The 15,647-nt window shown below is 36.9% G+C and overlaps 1 protein-coding gene across 2 annotated transcripts in view; it reads right to left on the bottom strand.

Moving 5' to 3' along the window:
• PLCB1 (phospholipase C beta 1) overlaps positions 1-15,647 on the bottom strand; it is a 795,638-nt gene that overhangs the window by 551,133 nt on the left and 228,858 nt on the right. The gene's annotated exons all lie outside the window — the stretch shown is intronic.

Genomic DNA, 15,647 nt, shown 5'->3' on the forward strand with positions numbered 1-15,647 from the left:
GGCCAGAACATGAGCAGTTAAAAATGGACACAGCCATCCCTCCCCACAGCTGGCAAGCAAGTCATAGAAGCTTCTATTTAACAAATGCTAATGAGTAGGAGATAGGAGACAGTGTTAATACAAATTTATTGTTAACTGGTAGAAAGGGAATGGGTACGGAGTCAAAATAGATTATTCTATATGCTAAGAGCAAAGGTCATGGAAAAGTTATGGAGACAATAAGAAATAAAGCTCATCAAGTGGTAGGTTCAGTATGGAGAAATGCAGATAAAGATAGACTACAGGTTTGGAGAGACCCTGGATAATAACCAAGTCTTTAGGCAGTTTAAGATCACTGCAGGAAGGGTAAAAAAAAAGGAGAAAAAAATAGGAATCCAGGAAGATGGAACAGCAGAGTTATATAGATAAATGGGGCCCAAATAGGGAAATTTGGAATCCCAGTTTTGGGGCACAGACCAGGTAAAAAAAAAAAAAAAACCATGAGAGCTATCACAGTAAAAGTTTGAGAAACCTGAAAGCCAGAATAAAGATACTAAGCTTTGAAGTTTGTGAAACATGAGACCAACTAACACAATTTTATACCAGAATGGATGGACAGTGGTGCAAAGAGCAGTCATCCTTTTTTTTTTTTTTTTTTTTTTTCGGGCAGAGGGCAGTCTAGCAAATCATGCCCAGAAGCCTGTGGTCTACTTTTGGCAATCCTCAACCAACTGGTTGAAGTTCAATACTTGAGTTTGAATATTATGTGTTTCTTGGAACCTGTGGTACGAGGGGCCAACAGGGACATTGATATTTTTCTTGGGGAATATTTTGGGGGAATATTTTTAATTGGGGAATATTCTTGGGGAATACTAGTGTTTCACTGGAAGTATTCAGGGCCTCTAACTTTATCTAGCCCAAAGATGCTTGAGGGGTCAGACTATGTGGTGTCAGGGATATACCTTGCATGTACTCAAAGCTCTGTTTATATTCTCCAACACCAAGCTACATCCAAGCTATGATTTCTAGACAAGGAGCCACTTGACTGAGTTTCCTAATTTTTACTTCTCATCATTGTCCTTGCATGGTAGGGGAGCCGCATTTAATTTCAGCCCATTGGTTACCCAAAGACCACTAGGAATGCAGAGCCAGTAGTAATCCAGATGTGATCCCCAAAACTGTTAAGTAAAAACAAAGTAAGTGAAACTGGAAGGGGACTAAACTACTTAGAAAATATAGCCCACAGGGCAATGGGGCATGGGTTCACAGCTCAGTGGTTGAGGCCAGAGTTCTATCATGAAATCATAGGGGTTTATGGTGGGGAGATAGGAAATAGGCAGTGCAGGTGGGAGCTACAAAAGGCTCTTTTATAGTCAATGCATAAGTACTAGGAATGTGTGCATGTAGTGGATATGTTTGTATATGTGTGTCATATTTCAGGAAGAGAGGGGACAACTAGTGCAAATGCAGAGACAAAAACGGGGTGCAGAAGACTACAAATTCCATGAGAAATAGACAAAGTATGTGGGAAAGTTGCATGACCACCTCCACGCTTAGCATCTTATTTCAAGTTTTTCATAAAATATTAACATTTATAACTCGAGAATATCACTATTACATACACATTTCATGACATTTATATACATTCAGAATGAAAACCCAATATACATGACATTCGTTGCATTTATTTATGGCGACGTTAGGTATTCGTGGAAATTCCTCCCAGTTAAGCAAACAGCAGACTTAAACCCGGCTTGTTTGTTCATACACAAAGTTCAATGTGAGTTCACGAAAAACCCATTCCTTAGCAGAAGTCATTCCATAAACTTTTGTATTAGAGAAAATGAAGGTATTTTTTTCTATTTTCAACTCCAGAGGAAACATGCATTCTCCAAATCACAAAGCATAGTAAAGCTAGCTACCTGGGGATTCACTGCGATACCACAGGGACTGAAAAACTCTCTCACCCTCAAGTAAAATGGTGTGTGCAGTAAAATCACCGCAGGGCACTATCAGTGTGGGTAATGTGGCATGGGATAGGCTGTGTGGAAAAGCTATCCCAAGACTCATTCGGCTAGAAAGCAATGTTTAAAATAGGCTCTCCACTTCTCTTAACATGCAACAGCCACCCTTCTGGGATTTAACTGCATCCTATCCTCTTTTGCACTAAAAGGAAACTTAGAAAACCAATGCACGGGATCACACAAATGTTTCTTGTATCATTAAAACTTTCTCTAGGCTAATTTCTTTTGTTAATCATTGTAATAATCTGCTCATGGTAAATGGCCCTTTTCTCAATTCAGGTGAGATACATTTTTGACCTTAAGGATTCACTCTCTTCTTTCAGAGAGGGGAGTCCCATGAATCTTATGCAAAAGGTTTTACTAAGCGCTCTAAAATTAAGCTGTTATATATTCAGCCAATCCTTTTGCTACGTTGAGCATCATTTTATCATCCAAAAATTGATTTTAATAACACTTTCTATGCCAGTTACTCTTTATGTAAGGAACTTTGAAATGAAAATATTATACAGAATGCAGAAAAAATATGCTTCACATTGGATTATGTAGAATTAAATTAATTTAGTTAATAAAAAGCAAGTGAATAATAAATGCCATAAAAGGTTCTCAATATTTCAATTTTACCATGTAGAAGTAAATGTCCCTTACATTCAGAAACTCAAATAATCACCACTATAAATTTTTTATTGTGACCAATGTTAGTTACAAATCTTTCACAGTTATATTTAAGGTACAAAGTGACAGTGAATTAGACTCATTCCCACCACCAGTACTGTCCTCCCTCATCCCATACCTCCCCCCTTTTGAGTGGAGCTGGTCCCTGTTGGATATAATTTGATGTAGATTGGGTATCTTGATTCTGTTGTTGATGACATTGGGTTTGGTGTTCGGTATGATCATTTTTTTTATTTTCACTCAATGTTTATATGACTGTTTGCACCTGGTACCATCCACTTCCCCCCTCCAGTTATGAGGCAAAAAACAAGATGATTCAAACCCGGTGGTTCTGTTGGATATAAGGGAAGGAAGAAGGAAGGAAGGAAGGAAGGAAGGAAGGAAGGAAGGAAGGAAGGAAGGAAGGAAGGAAGGAAGGAAGGAAGGAAGGAAGGAAGGAAGGAAGGAAGGAAGGAAGGAAGGAAGGAAGGAAGGAAGAAAGGAAGGAAGAAAGAAAGAAAGAAGGAAGGAAGGAAGGAAGGAAAGAAGAAAGAAAGAAAGAAAGAAAGAAAGAAAGAAAGAAAGAAAGAAAGAAAGAAAGAAAGAAAGAAAGAAAGAAAGAAAGAAAGAAAGAAAGAAAGAAAGAAAGAAGAAAGAAAGAAAGAAAAGAAAGAAAGAAAGAAAGAAAGAAAGAAAGAAAGAAAGAAAGAAAGAAAGAAAGAAAGAAAGAAAGAAAGAAAGAAAGAAAGAAAGAAAGAAAGAGAGAGAGAAAGAAAGAGAAAGAAAGAAAGAGAAAGAAAGAGAAAGAAAGAATGCTGGGAGGGGTCTGTCTAGGAGATATCAATTTAAAAGAAGAAAGGGGAAAAAGAAAAAGAACAAACAAACAACCAAGCAAAGAAAACAACCAGGCACCTACACAACAGCAAAAATAAACACCAGCTAAAATGACTACAAAAGAGAAATGAAAAAAAAAAAGAAAAAGAAAAAAAGAAAAAGAAGGGTTAGGAAGATTGGTGTGGCAAGGTTTTGTGTCTTTTTGTTTGTCAGTTTTTGGTTTTTGCGCAACACCCAGTGAAGCTCTGGATTATTCCTGGCCAAGTGCTCAGAAATCACTGCTGTCTTTGAGGACCATATGGAAGGCTGGGGATCAAACCGTGGTCCATCCTGGTTAGCAGCATGCAAGGCAAACTCCCTACCACTCTACTATTGCTCTGGCCCCAGTGTCTTTTTTTTTTTTTTTTTTGCATAAGCACAATAAGTATTGTGGAAATTAGAAAGGGAATTCCTTGGCCTAAAAGATACAGGGTTTCTCCATTCTCCACTCTTGAAGCATATTATCATGGGAATGACTATTACAGTATCCAGACATGCTCATTGACGAACCCTTTTCTGATGTCTTTTTGGATGCCAGAAAACGTTCTGCTCAACGTGGCTGACAAAAACAAGTCCATTGTAATTGGAGATTTTGGTATTTGCACAGGTTGTAGCCGGGGTGGCGAACACGCAGCTCTCCAGCCGCATGCAGCTCCCGGCCAAAATGAATGCGGCTCTTTGCCTCTTATCATGATTTTGTCTACTGTGGCTCTTTGTCAAGTTTGAATTTTGTTCTGCTGCTTCTGAGGAGGGACCTCTGAGGAGAGATCTCCAAGCGTGTAGTCCCATCTCCCATCCCTGGAAACAACTGCACGGGCCAGCAAGCGGGGAATCCGTGTGTCACATGTTGGGTCACATCTGGCTGTTAGTTCTGAGTGTGGACAACGCAGCACACCCTCACCATCACTGCAGGATTTTGACCCTCACTCAAAATGGCAAAATGCAATATGTGTTCAATATATTATTGTTAAAATTATATGATTTTGTGTGAGTGTTTGTCTGTTTTGGCAGGTCACTACGTGGTGTGGCTCTCTGACTCTCACGGTTTAAAATTTTGGCTCTTTGTGTCGAACTTGTTTGCCACCCCTGGGATATAGGATGAAGTCTAGGATGGAGTCTTTCTTCAATGGCTAGGAGTTAATGCTCCATCACTTGTTATAGTCAGTCTTCTGTAATTAGTGATCTTGGTTTTGCATAGATCCTAGGACAAAGCTTAGGGTAGTCTTTCCTTACAGTTCTTTTTTTTTTTTTTTTTTTTTTTGGTTTTTGGGCCACACCCGGCTGTGCTCAGGGGTTACTCCTGGCTGTCTGCTCAGAAATAGCTCCTGGCAGGCACGGGGGACCCTATGGGACACCGGGATTCGAACCAACCGCCTTTGGTCCTGGATCGGCTGCTTGCAAGGCAAACACCACTGTGCTATCTCTCCGGGCCCTTCCTTACAGTTCTTGAACTTAGCATCTGGCCTAGGATTTGTAAAAAAACAACAACAAATCTCTAATTCCAGAAGTCTGACTTTGACAACCGCCACTGAGCAGAACTTCCTTACAGTTCTTGAAGTTCTGCTCAGTGGCGGTTGTCAAAGTCAGACTTCTGGAATTAGAGATTTGTTGTTGTTTTTTTTACAAATCCTAGGCCAGATGCTAAGTTAGGGCTTTTCTTATTGGTCCAGGAAAAGTTCTGCTCAGTCGTGGTTGTCCAAGTCAGTCTTCTGTAATTGGTGATCTTGGTTTTTTTCACAGATCAAAGTATGGGCTGTCTTCTGATTTCATCTTACTGCTAGGTGATGAGGTAGGGAAACCTGTTCTTAAATAGAGTTGTTGTTTCCTCATCTTCAGGACGTCATATCAACCTGGTACAAGCTGGTGCCATAGTGGTATTAGGGACTTTCGGGGGAGGGGGGAGGGTGTTGATTTCTGGTGCTGTCACAGTGAGCTGTGTTGGTTTTACAGATGGGATCTGGGGTTTCAGATTGGACCATTGCTATCCGATCACATGGAGTCTAAGTTGAGTCCCCATTACAAATGTTCAGGGTGCGAGGCATCCTCATATTATAAACTTTATGGGTTTTTATCCCTCGTAGATAAGAGCTTAGTTCTATACTTAAGATTTCCCCCTTTTGGGCTGGAGCAGTGGCGCAAGCCGTAGGTTGTCTGCCTTGCACACACTAATCTATGGTCTCCTAAGCCAGGAGCAATTTCTGAGTTCATAGCCAGGAGTAACCCCTGAACATAACCGGGTGTGACCCAAAACAAAACAAAACAATAAAAAAAATTTCCCTTTTTATTGTGCCTATGCAAAATGGAACATTGCCATATTATATTGCTGGTGCTTTTGGAGTCATCACAATTTTATATTTTATGAATATTTCTATAATATGTAGACTTTATGTCATACTACCTAACATTAGACAAAACTTTATTATGGTTAAAAACAAAGAAATGTCATCTCTCGCCTTGAAGTTGACCCAACAATAAAAAGGAGATTGGTGTTAAAAATGCCTGTAGAATCTGTCTGAACTAGTTAAAGAAAAAAAAAAAACTAGGAGAAGAAGCACTTTCCTTCTAGGAAATTCAATAACCCTGAACATCTTGGAAATCTCACTTCTAACACTCCCAATACAGCCACTGAAATGTTGAAGAATGAACTTTGTCTTCTGCTTATATAAATTAAAACTGAATTAACGACAATTAAAGTTTGGGTTTTGATATTTTGAATAAGTGAGTGGCAAAGGAGGAAGTCAAGCTATGGGAAGACTAAATTGTTTCTGATGTTTACTATTCAGCAGAAAGATTTCAATTCATCAGCCACCAACACACTGTGAGGTAGATGAGGCATGAAATGCATTGCAAACTCGGGAAAGAATACAATTTAAAACTCAAGTCTTTTCCAGAATACCAATTTCTGTGCATTGTCACCAAATTCCATTAGTCACCCAGTATAATAGTGTGTTGCAACTTCACACAATATGTAATCAGAGCAGCAATTACAATCATAAACATTTCAGTGGGAAGATATTAATGGGTGGGTGTGGGGGTTGATTTGTATACCTCCACATGTGGTCTGTTCATTAAGTTGTTCAACCCTGATTTACCAGTAGAAGACATTAATATGTTGTATTGGCTGTCAAATCTCCTGAAAATTCACAATGCTTAAAAGAAAAGTAGGAGAGTCCTCAAATGAAGAATTTTAATTCTTCAGAGGAGAGAAAATTGATCCAGTATGTTATTCCATATATTTATCTTAATTCAAATGAAGTAATAAATATGGACTACACCATATCTTACCTGGTCCCTTTGATTCTTTATTTTATTTCTTACTTTTTTGTTTTGTTTTGTTTTGTTTTTGGGCCACACCCAGTGACACTCAGGGGTTACTCCTGGTTATGAGCTCAGAAATCGCTCCTGGCTGGGGGGATCATATAGAATGCTCGGGGATCGAACCACTCTCTGTCCTAGGTTAGCGCTGGCAAGGCAGACACTTTACCACTCCATGCCACCACTCTGGTCCGATTCTTTATTTTCTTTCAGGTTTATATTAGAACCTCACTCCATAGAATGTCAATAAAAAATAGATACCTAGGTCATCAAAACCAAGCACAGTATAGAAAAAAGGAAGGTGACATATCTGGATTACTCTAAGCAAATCTTAGTTTAGTATATTAGGGTGTTGACAGAACTATGAGGAAGAAAGTTTAATTCCTAGAATGATCATCTCTTTTTTATATATTTTTGAACAAGTAACGACAGAGGCTTGTATTCTATAGCTTGCATTTCAAACAAAGATGCATACACTAACTCGTTTTGGGGTTTCTATTAAATGAAAGGAGACATGAAACTTAAGTCTCATTTAACAGGCAAGGAATTCTGCTTTGTATAGTCCACTTACCTTCTACTACATAGTTCAAGTAAAATAGAAAGTGTACTAAAACAAAAGATGTTTTTAATGCAGATAAATAGTTGAGTATAAAAGATAAAACATAAGACATACACACACAGAAAAAAAAACAGAATAAATTATCTGGAAGGCAAAGTACTGTGGAATAGTTCATAAAATCCTTACACCAAAAATAAACAGATGCTTCTAGATAAAACTGACTTTCTCTTTTAGCCAAGTGCTGAGCGATCTTGCTCTTTTATCACTATTTGAGCAGTATAGCAATCTCAACCGGAGGAGAAAATGCATTCCAGTTTATTAAAGAGATGATGCATGCTGAAAAAATTAGGTATTTTTTACTTTGCTGTAATATAAAACCATTATATAAAATATGATTAGACTCAGTTTTGTCATAAAATTCTAAAGTTCTTAGAAATTCAACTGATAAAATGTATTGTGAGTAACTTTTTATACATACCCTCATGTTCTCAAAAGTTTCATAGGATAAAATGCAGCAAAAATTGGAGATTCTAATTCTTGTAGGTGTTACCTACTTTATTATTGAGTCTAAAAATTCACTCTTGACTCACTTCCAAGTATTCTTACCCAATAAATATTTGCCAGTACATGGCCAACATGTAGGTGTGGAGGATATATTTGGGTTTTGTTTTCTTTTTATATCTTCAATCATTGACCTGTTGTGTCTCCAGATATCAGGAATGTACTGTAGTTTTGAGTTTTACCATTGTTTTGGGTGCCAAGAGAAGGTTACAAGAAAGTGCAAGTCAAAAAATGTCAGCTGAACTCTCTTGATGAATATCTTTTCTATTCTTAATTGTGATGCTCATTGAGGTACATATTTTGTATAATTCACCTAGATGGAAACTAGGCAGCAATAAAAGAGAAAAAAGTTTCCAGAAATATTCAGATGGTTATTACAGTCACAAGTCATGCAAATCCTCCGATGATGGTGTAATCTACATAAAACTTACAAAAGACTAAAATTGTTTTTGTTTTTTCATTTAACTAGCGTTTATTTACTGTTGGTATTGAACCAGACCCTCATCTAATATGGTGGTTATAATAATTATAACTAACAGAAATATAGACTTGATATCTTAGAGAGAACAGATGCAGTTGTGCAGTAGTCTGTAGAAATTGTGCCAGGCACCGAAGTTGCTCTGAGAAAGCCATGATATAGTTCATCTACTAAAGAAACTGAAGAGGTAAATGAGTATATTAAAAAGTTCCAGACAGAGAAAAGAGCATAAGCAACAAGTCCACAGAAGGAAGAAAAGAACAGAGTGCTGAAGTAGGCAGTTCTGTTAATGTCTTTATCATCTAAGAAGTGGTTGCGGTCACAGTAAGGATTTTGTCTTAATTCTAAAAGCAATTACTCAAATCCATCTCAGAATCTTGAGCAAGATACTAACACACTAGATGTTCATTTTGAAGGGTTCAATCTGGCTGTATTTTAGGGAACTGACTGCAGAGTCAGAGAGGTAGTGATAAGGAAATATAAGAGCTACCAGTGTGGGAGTGGTGGTATGACATAGAAAGAAATAGACATACACCTCAATTTTAGACAGTTTAGGAATCTTCAGTGAATAAGAAAGAGTAAGTCTAAAAGATGGCAAAGGATCCATATATGATGTTACAAATGAACCAGAACACCTTTGCTCCAAAGAGAACAGAAGTGAGTAGTGGTTATGAATGCTGAAAACTGTCCCCAGGTTGAATGACTAAAGGCTAAAAAAACACTGTGAAGAAATTAAATGTTCCAAAATAAAAGGAAGTAAAATAAAGTAAAGAATAATAATAGTAACAGTAATCAAAATTTTCTTATATATACTTTAAAAAATAATCTAGTGTTAAATAACAACAAATGATATATTATTCTCATTATTAATAGAGAACCAACATTTTCCCAAGAAATTTAAATGCTCACTCAAATGCATTATCTCAATATGCTTTGTAGCCTAGCCCTAATCTTTCCTCCACACTGCAGATAAAAGAACAACTAGTTAAATAACTCTTCTTCAATCAAAAACTGTATAACAAATCTTGACTCTTGACTCTCTATGGTAGTCATAGGCCAACTTCCATTTTCTGTTTTCTGTTTCTCTGTAGTCAGGACCTATAGCTTGTTTCTAATCAAGAGAATAGGGAAATGGTAAGAGATAGCTTTCCCTAACTGTTATTTTCTATAATAAATGCAATTTTTTTGCAAGTTTAGCCTCCAGTCCTCAATTAGATGATTTAAAATGGACCATCAGAGAGAGATCCTGAATGAGCCTTTTAAAAGAGTGTACAAGTGAGAGATAAACATCAGATGGGCTACCCTTCTGGCTATATTGTGTATCCTATGAAAACAAAAGATTTTACTTCCCACAAAGTCAAAAAACTAAATTCTGGAAACAATAAGCATAGAAAATTAAGTTGAAAAAATTTTGTGGTTGTTTTTTGGGGGTTACATACGGTGACACTAAGGGGTTGGTTACTCTCTGCTCTCTGCTCAGAAATCTCTTCAGGCAGGCTCAGGGACCACATGGGTGCTGGGGATTGAACCTGGGTCTGTCCCAGGTCAGCTGCATGCAAGGCAACCACTCTATCGCTGTGCTATGCTATTACTCCGGCTCTAAGTTAAAACTTTTAATGCAGACACTGACCCTATGAATAGGTGAGTTTCACTGATATATTTTTTCCTACTTATAAATGGTAGTATTTCTTTATACAGCAATAGGTAACTAGTACAATCTGCTCTTTGCTTCCATGTTCAGATACATCCAATTAAGATGAAATATAAAGGGCCACAGAGAGAGAGAGAGAGAGAAAGAGAGAGAAAGAGAGAGAGAGAGAGAGAGAGAGAGAGAGAGAGAGAGAGAGAGAGAGAGAGAGAGAGAGAGAGAATCGTCTGCATGGCATTTCCTTGCACACAGTCAACCCAGGTTCATTCTTTGGAATCCTGTTTTGTCTCCTGGAGTACCACCATGAGTAATTTATGAGTGTAGAGCCAGGTGTAACACCAAAACTCTGCAGTGTGTGGCCCAAAAACAAATAAAAAAAGAAAGTAAGTGCACATAAATAGTCATCAAAATTACTATAATATTGTTATCATTTTTACTAGTCCCAACAATTAATAAATATAAAAACAGAATCATAGGCTTTTGAAATTATAGGAAATCACAAAAGAATAAAATGGAACCAAATAAACATATAAATTGCCAAGCTCAATACAGCTGATAATATGAAAAATATGCATTTGTATTCAAATATTTTTCCATAAATAATTATTTTCTAATATTGATAAAATATAAAAATGTTCTTGTCTGGGGCCAGAGTGATAGCATGGAAGTAAAGCATTTGCCTTACATGCAGAAGGTCAGTGGTTCAAATCCCGGTATCCCATATGGTCCTCTGAGCCTGCCAGGAGCTTAACCCCTGAGCACTGCCGGGTGTAACCTCCCCAAAAAATGCACTTGTCTTCTCTATTTTTTGCCACACCCAGTGCTACTTAGAGCTTACTCCTGGCTCTGTGCTCAGAATTATCTCCAAGCAGGATTCAGCACATCATGTGGGGGAGTGGGGCTCAAACCCAGGTCGGCCGCATAAGGCTGGCAGTCAGGCAAGACTCTGAATGCTTGACTTTTTCCAGTCCCAAACATTTTAAGAGCAATTTCTGAGTGCAGAGCCAAAAGTAACCTCTGAACACCACCAGGTGTAACTCCACCCAAAAAGAGAGTATGTGTTCTTGAAAGACAACATGAAGAATAAGTATTAGTTTAACATTTCCTTCATTGAAAAAGTTGTGGTTAGAAAGGTAGTTCAGCACTTCTTTAAGCAAGAGTCCTACTTCCACCTTACGACCTTACACTGTGGGAAGCAATTGTTATTTATTTAAGAAAAGAACTATTTAAGAGGACTGGGAGAGAGCACAGCAGGTCAGACAATTTCTTTGCCTGGGGTTGACCATGGGTTGATCCCCAGCACCACTTATGTTTCTGAGTCCAACCAATTGTGATCCCTGAGCACTAAGCCTATAGTTCCTAAGTATAGTCAGGTGTATAGTCAGGTTCCTAAGTACAGTCTATAATTATTATTATTATTATTATATAATATTTATAATAATATTATAATTATAATTATATATTATAATATATAATAATTATAAATATATTATAATATAATAATATTATTAATATTTAATAATTAATATAATTAACAATCATATTATCATTATTATTATCATCATTATTATTATTATTTTGGTTTTGGGGCCACACCCAGTGACGCTTAGGGGTCACTTCTGGCTATGCACTCAGAAATCGCTCTGGGCTTGGGAGACCATATGGGACGCAGTGGATTAAACCGCGGTCCATCCTAGACTAATGTGGGCAAGGCAGATGCCTTACCGCTTGTGGCACTACTCCAGCCCCTCCAAAAACACATTTTAAAAAATTTAAGATAAAAACTAGTACAGCTCAACAAAAATATATCAATGGCACAAAAAGTTAAGATATAAAAGTATTAAAACTTGATTATAGTACCAATTATGTTTAAAGCCAAACACATTAATGACATGGTAGAATAAACGTTACAGACATGTCTCCAAAGTCATACCGATCATTATATTAGGAAGTATCTTTCAGTAATTTTAAAATAATAAATAAATAAAATAAAATTTTAAATAGTAGTGGCCGACCTAATTTTAACATTATTTGGTTAATATTATGGAAGGAAGGCTTGGGGGGCATATTCTTTATTACCTTAGAAAATCAGAAATATATTTAATGTTTATTATCAATGTGTCTCATTTTTTAATTCTCAAGTATATGTCACTATGTGATTAAAATAATAATTCTATATTGCGTAAGAAGTCAAATTTTTATTATTGTTTTGTGTTCTTTGTTTTTGAGTCACACTGATCAGTTCTCAGAGATTCTCAGGGGTCATAACCAGTGATGCTTAACTGGAACAGGAAGGTACTTGATAACAGGAGAGTTGCTCTCATACATGCAAAGCAAGCTTTTTAATCCTTGGACTCTATGTCCCTCACTCATGACTTTTTGAGTTGGAATATGGTAATAAAGGTCACACTGTCACACTTCTATATGACAATGCTCAGCAAAGTCCTCATTTCAGATTAATGAAATTAGTTAGAAAGCATATTCATCTTTTAGAAAATTAATTCATAAGGGTTATGAATATTTTAGGTAAGCATAAATTTGATCTATATAAAAGGTCTCTTGAAAGTAAATATGGAAATGATATCTTAATCAGGCAATGTCCAGATGATATAAAGATTGCTATTAATTATCCATGATTTACCATTTTATTAAACGACTATATTTTATGAAATGTAAGGTTTTTTTGGAGGGGGTTGTTTTGAGGACCACATCTGGAGGCACTCAGGAGTTATTCCTGGCTCTGTACTCTGAAATTGCTGCTGGCAGGCTCTGGGGACCATATGGGATGCTAAGAATCAAACCCTGGTCAGCTGCATGCAAGGCAAAAACCTTACCCACTGTGCTGTGTCTCCAGCCCCAAATGTAACCGTTTTTAAAATGTAAACTCAGATATGCCTATTTTCTGGTGGCTAATTAGCCAGCTAAAGTTTTTTTTATTTGGTTATAAAAGCTGTTTCTTACTCAATTTAACCTTAATCTTATCTTAAAGCAATATTTGAGAATATAACTTATCTGCTAAAAGATATCAATTCTTTCATTGACCAGCCCACATTCTCAAGGTTTAGTCTATGGGGAAAAACATTAGCATTTCAGTACCTTGAAACACATGAAAATGCAGATTCCGAGATTCAACCTGTGCTGAAACACAACCAGGCTTACTTTAATTAAGCTTTGCGATGATTCCAATGTGAGCTAACTTTTGAGAAACTTTGTCCTAGATATTAAATGGAGACCATTGCTGCCCATCATAAAGGTAATTAAATGACATGAAAACTTGGCAAGCTATTTTAACAGTAAGCTGCCTAGATCCATGTATAAACTGCTTCAGAGACCTCTAATCCAAACAAGAATTGGTAATAAATTGAGTAAATTCTTTTGTATGCTGTAGTGTAAAGCAGAAATATATATTATTCTAAATCAGTGTTTTTCAACCATTTATACCAATGGAAGAGCATCAGTCAGAGGACTTAACCACTGATATACACTTTCTACATGGTGCTGAAGAGGCTAGGTGAAGTCAATGAGAGGTTCAAAAGATGGTTGGCCTATTTATAGATATTCAGTTCTGTGCTAAATACATATTTCTGTTTGTTTTTCTTTTGGTTCTTCTGTTTGTCTTTCAACACATCTTTACTATCTATACACATAATTGTGGTATCTCTAGTGACATAAAAAAATTTTTAAGCCAAAAATATCAGAGAAAAGACCTTTATTTAACATTCCAGAGTGCTTTTCTGTATTATCTACTTAAATACATTGATTGTTCTTTTCTTGATAATTATTTCAGTAGATATTACAAATTTCTGTCAGGGAAAAAAAACAACAGTATAGCAAATAGTATATAGCATGCCTAGTATATGGTTGACCCAGGTTCAACCTTAGACACCTATATAGTGCCCTAAGTCTCACCGGAGTGACACATAAGCACAAATCCAGAGTAAGCCAGAGCACTGGCAAGTGTGACCCAAAGACAAACAAAATGAATAAAAGCCTATTTCTCTGCCCAAAGATTCACTTTGTTGTTTTTCTTTTTTTTTTTAATAATTGTGGGGAACTACTTATAGTTGTATTCACCCAGAGGAACTCAGGATCACCAGAGTCAGGCCTGAAGGTTCTAGGGGTGAAGGAACTATGATGGAAAGGATCAACTCAGAGTCTCAAACATGTAAGATGTGTGTTGTATCAGTTGAATTACATCCCAAGTCCTAACGATTAGAAATTGATATTGTTAGCTTCTCTCTGTCTGGCAATATAGACTTTCCTGTTCGTGTCTTTTCCAGATTTAAACACAATTTGTAAGTCTTTTCAAAGATGATATAAAATTATTTTAAATTCATGGAAACAAATTTAATTTCCTTGAATAGAATAAGGGTTACAAATATTTATTAATACCTTGAAATAAACAAAAACACAAGGTATGAGTGTCACAGCAAAAACAGTAATTGCAGGTCAAGGAGATATCAGAGAGGTAATTTGTTTGTCTTGCATGTGGTCAAACTGAGTTTAATCTATGACATCACATAGAAATCCTTAGGAACAGTCAGTCTTAAGCTGTGAGCACTGTCGAATACCCCTAAACAAGCAAGCAAGCAAGCAAACAAACAAAAAAACCATAATAGTTAATGACTTCATAGTCATAGATGATTTAAGTAGGCAAGGAGTAAATCTACATCTTCAATCCAAAGTCACTGAGACTGCAACTTTGCTCCCATCCTCTGTAAACAGGGTAAATGGGCGACCAAGCAATGCTCAGGGGAACCATGGACCAGTCCAAGCAACCCAAGCCAATAGGGCTGGAGGATTTAATGCTAAAAGCCAAAAATGTGAAGCTGCTCAGACACTGTGGTGTTAGGGTTCACCTAGAAGAAGTATTCACTAGTCTCCAGGGCTTTACCAGAGATTCTTGAGAGATCCTGTGGTCATGAAGTTATAACTATAGTCTAATGCTTCTATAAGCCCTGGACAATGAAGTATCTTCCCTTCCAAATCTTTATTCTAGATAAATAGAAATCTTAATTTGAAGACCAGAGAGATATTAGAAGGGTTTAAATAGCTTACTGCCCAAGTGGCCAACCCTACTGAAACTCTCACCCCAACACCACCCCAATCACAGACCCAGCAGTAGCCCCTTATGTTCATCAGATCTGCTCCCAAACAAAAATATCAAGAGCCAGAAAGATAGTATACCAGGTAGCATTGAACACACAAACAAAGATTTGATCCCTGGTGCTACATATAGTTTCTGGAGCCTGACACAAGTCATCCCTAAGTACGGAAGTAGAAGTCTTGAGCAATGTCAATGAGACCATAACACAAAAACAAATGTTGCTCTTAAAATCACTTTTGGTTTTCTGGCAAGACAAAATTTATTTTCAAAACTGAACACTTTTCAAGGCTAATTTGTAAATGCCTCTATATCTATGGGGAGTCTCGTTTTTAATACTGTTTCCTGAGAACACTCACTGAGTATGTCAGTAAATCATCCCCAATGTTTTTCCTATAAATTCACTCAAAGTAAACACCTTTTCATTCACTTTTGCCCTATCTCAATATAAAAGG

Source organism: Suncus etruscus, chromosome 9, assembly GCF_024139225.1.
Source record: "Suncus etruscus isolate mSunEtr1 chromosome 9, mSunEtr1.pri.cur, whole genome shotgun sequence".
Classification (NCBI taxonomy): Eukaryota; Metazoa; Chordata; class Mammalia; order Eulipotyphla; family Soricidae; genus Suncus; species Suncus etruscus.